The sequence below is a fragment of the Oncorhynchus mykiss genome, chromosome 32 (assembly GCF_013265735.2).
Source record: "Oncorhynchus mykiss isolate Arlee chromosome 32, USDA_OmykA_1.1, whole genome shotgun sequence".
Classification (NCBI taxonomy): domain Eukaryota; kingdom Metazoa; phylum Chordata; class Actinopteri; order Salmoniformes; family Salmonidae; genus Oncorhynchus; species Oncorhynchus mykiss.
In genome coordinates, this window is record NC_050572.1 from 22,845,268 (window position 1) to 22,850,033 (window position 4,766).

Consider the following 4,766-nt stretch of genomic DNA (forward strand, 5'->3'; position numbering starts at 1 on the left):
ACACACACACACACACACACACACACACACACACACAAGCACACACACACGCGAGCACACGCACGCACACACAAACGCACACACACACACTCACGCACACACAGACAAACTGTAATGTGAACCCTCAATCATCTAAGTTAATAGAGACTAATGGACATCAACCCTGTCCAGCTTGTGTCTCTGTGCCTTCCTCTCTCTTAGATCTGATAAACAGTTGTCAGGGATCACCACTGTCATAAATGCACACACACACGCACACACACACATACACACAGTTGGCAGATATCTGGTTTCCCACTGTCACAGATGCTTAAGTGTCTGTCCATTCGTGATCAGATAGGACTGGACATAGAACCCCACCAGATATAGAGTCCCACAGGAAATATCTCCCAGGATTACAGCTCTTCTTACTCTACATGGAGAGATCTTTAAAGGAGCACTTAATGGACTGCTGTCCCTCCCAATCCCAGAGACCAACCACACTGACTGATAGATGGCCATGCTATCTGACTAGCAGGCACTAGACGACCATGGAGCTAGCAAGCTGTCATCCTTTTTATTTCGTCAATGCTGTAGTTCCTTACATGTCCAGAGGATGGCGCCTGAGTCCACAGAGTGTAGTAGGGAGAACCGTCAGAACAATAAACACTTGTTCACCTCAAACTGAACACTGGTCTGGTGTTACTTTGTGTTATAGAGCTGTTAATTAAAAGTGGAACTTGCTACCAGTAGAGGATAGAAAGATGGATATAAACACAGGAAGAGACAGAAATGAGTGAGAGAAACACAGAAAGAGACAGACACACACACAGAGTTTACTCAGTGTTAAAGGATGGGGAAGCAGCAGGTTAAAGTTCTTTAGTATTATTATTATTCATTTTTATTGACCCATCCCCCCTCTTGGAGGACAAAAGTAACTTTGTTTTACATTTTTGTATTTAAAAAAACACATTGAATCATGTTGTAACCAAAAAGTTGTTAAACAAATGTTTTTTTATTTTATTTTTCAAAGTAGCCACCCTTTACCTTGTTGACAGCTCTGCACACTCTTGGCATTCTCTCAACCAGCTTCACCTGGAATGCTTTTCCAACAGTCTTGAAGAAGTTCCCACATATGCTAAGCACTTGCTGGCTTCTTTTCCTTTACTCTGCGGTCCAACTCATCCCAAATCATCTCAATTGGGTTGAGGTCAGGTGATTGTGGAGGCCAGATCTGATGCAGCACTCCATTACTCTCCTTCTTGGTCAATTAGTCCTTACACAGCCTGGAGGTGTGTTGGGTCATTGTCCTGTTGAAAAACCAATGATAGTCCCACTAAGTACAAACCAGATGGGATGGTGTGCCGCTGCAGAATTCTGTGGTATCCATGCTGGTTAAGTGTGCCTTGAATTCTAAATAAATCATTGACAGTGTCACCAGCAAAACACCCCCACACCTTCACACCTCCTCCTCCACGCTTCAGGGTGGGAACCACACATGCAGAGATCATACGTTCACCTACTCTGCGTCTCACAAAGACACAACAATTGGAACCAAAAATATCAAATTTGGAGTCATCAGACCAAAGTACAAATTTCCACAAGTCTAATGTCCATTGCTCGTGTTTCTTGGCCCAAGCAAGTCACTTGTTCTTATTGGTGTCCTTCAGTAGTGGTTTCCTTGTAATTCGACCATGAAGGCCTGATTCATGCAGTCTCCCCTGAACAGTTGATGTTGAGATGTGTCTGTTACTGAACTTCTGAGAAGCATTTATTTGGGCTGCAATTTCTGAGGCTGGTAAATCTAATGAACTTATCCTCTGCAGCAGAGGTAACTCTGGGTCTTCATTTCCTGTGGCGGTCCTCATGAGAGCCAGTTTCATCATAGCGCTTGATGGTTTTTTGCGACTGCACTTGAAGAAACGTTCAAAGTTCTTGAAGTTTTCCACATTGACTGACCTTCATGTCTTAAAGTAATGATGGACTGTTGTTTCTCTTTGCTTATTTGAGCTGTTCTTGCCATAATATGGACTTGGTCTTTTACCAAATATCTTCTGTATACCACCCTACTGTGTCACAACACAACGGATTGGCTCAAACGCATTAAGGAAAGAAACTCCACAAATGATCTTTTAACAAGGCCCACCTGTTAATTGAAATTAATTCCATGTGACTACCTCATGAAGCTGGTTAAGAGAATGCCAAGAGTGTGCAAAGCTGTCATCAAGGCAAAAGGTGGCTACTTTGAATAATCTCAAATATAAAATATATTTTGATTTGTTTAGCACTTCTTTGGTGACTACATGATTCCATATGTGTTATTTCAAAGTGTTGATGTCTTCACTATTATTCTACAATGTAGAAAATAGTAAAAATATTGAAAAATCCTTGAATGAGTAGGTGTGTCCAAACTGTTGACTGGTACTGTACATTTTACAAACATTTTACACACATGTTACTTTAATACAAAGTAGTTACAAAGATATCCTTTTTTATGTACACATTACATTTTGGATATATATTACTCAGACATCTCCTGTGTACATTTGATGTATATAGTGTACCCATCATGAGCGTTTTAATCACAGCCCTCAGATTCTCTCAGCCCATCCCACCTATCTCTGTCGACCCCCCTCGTTTCATTTCCATGTGCCAAATATTTTGAAACTGTGCTGTGACGTCTTACATTCATTTCTAAATGATAGCATAGTATGCACAGATTGTAAATTAAAGATGAGCAAAATCTAATTAGCTGAGATTGTTGTATGTCCCATTTACACTCAGTGGCCAGTTTATTAGGTACACCCATCTAGTACCAGGTCAGACCAACCTTTGCCTCCAGAACAGCCTGGATTCTCAGGGGAATGGATTCTCCAAGGTGTGGCGTCCAAATGTTGCTCATTTGGTATCAAGGGACCTAATGTGTGCCAGGAAAACATTCCCCACACCATTAAACCACTGCCACCAACCTGTACCGTTGACACCAGCCTGTACCGTTGACACCAGGCAGGATGGGTCCATAGACTCATATGCTGCTTACGCCAAATCCTGACTCTGCCATCAGCATGACGCAACAGGAACCGGGATTCATCAGACCAGGCAGTGTTTTTCCAGACCTCTATTATCCAGTGTTGGTGATCTCGTGTCCACTGGAGCTGCTGCTTCTTGTTTTTAGCTGATAGGAGTGGGTCCCGGTGTGGACGTCTGCTGCAATAGCCCATCCGTGACAAGGACCGACAAAGTGTGCATTCCGAGATGTCTTTCTGCGCACCACTGTTGTACTGCGGTGTGATTCACCTGTTTGTGACCCGCCTGTTGGCTTTCACAATTCTTACCATTCTCCTTCGACCTCTCTCATCAACAAGCTGTTCTCGCCCACAGGACTGCCGCTGACTGGATGTGTTTTGTGTGATGCACCATTCTCTGTAAACCCTAGACTCTGTCCTGCTTGAAAAGCCCGAGGATGACGTCCGTTTCTGAGATACTGGAACCGGCGCTCAAAGTCGCGTAGGTCACTCGTTTTGCTCGATCGAACAATACAGTAACTGAATGCCTTGATGCCTGTCTGCCTGCTTCATACAGCAAGCCATGGCCGCTTAACTCACTGTCTGTAGGACCGAACCATTTTCGTGAACGGGGTGGTGTACCTAATAAACTGGCCTCTGTCTGTTGGTGTCAACAATTTTGTATAATCATTTAAAATGAAATACTGGACGTTTGAATTAAGCATGTTTTGTGTATCAGTTCATACACCATGTGCCATGGAATCGGTACATCAAAAATCTATTCCGTGGTTAAAGTGTTAATGGCAGTATGATGGTCTGTATTGTTCCCTGAGGACATAGGGTTGAAGAGGTGAATAATGTATAGCGCAGAGGAGGAGAGAGAGGGGAGGAGAGGGAGAGGAGGAGAGGGAGAGGAGGACAGGGTGATGAAGCAGAAGTGATTCAGAGGAATACAGCGAGTCTCCCAGGGATCGGAAAGCATATCCACTTTAAAAAGCTCTCTCTGAACCTCTCAATTTATCTACCTATCTCTCTCTCTATGTTTCTAACCCTCTAAAATGTATCTACCTATCTATCTCTTTCTCTCTCTCTCTGTGTTTCCAAACCTCTCTATTTATCTACCTATGCCTCTGTTTCTAAACCTCTAAAATGTATTTACCTATCTCTCTCTGTTTCTAAACCTCTCTATTTATCTACCTATCTCTCTTTCTGTTTCTAAACCTCTCTATTCATCTACCTATCTCTCTCTCTGTTTCTAAACCTCTCTATTTATCTACCTATCTCTCTCTCTCTGTTTCTACACCTCTCTATTTATCTACCTATCTCTCTCTCTGTGTTTCCAAACCTCTCTATTTATCTACCTATGCCTCTGTTTCTAAACCTCTAAAATCTATTTACCTATCTCTCTCTGTTTCCAAACCTCTCTATTTATCTACCTATGCCTCTGTTTCTAAACCTCTAAAATGTATTTACCTATCTCTCTCTGTTTCCAAACCTCTCTATTTATCTACCTATCTCTCTCTCTGTTTCTAAACCTCTCTATTTATTTACCTATCTCTCTCTCTGTTTCTAAACCTCTCTATTCATCTACCTATCTCTCTCTCTCTGTTTCTAAACCTCTCTATTTATCTACCTATCTCTCTCTGTTTCTAAACCTCTCTATTTATCTACCTATCTCTCTCTCTCTGTTTCTAAACCTCTAAAATGCATTTACCTATCTCTCTCTGTTTCTAAACCTCTCTATTTATCTACCTATGCCTCTGTTTCTAAACCTCTAAAATG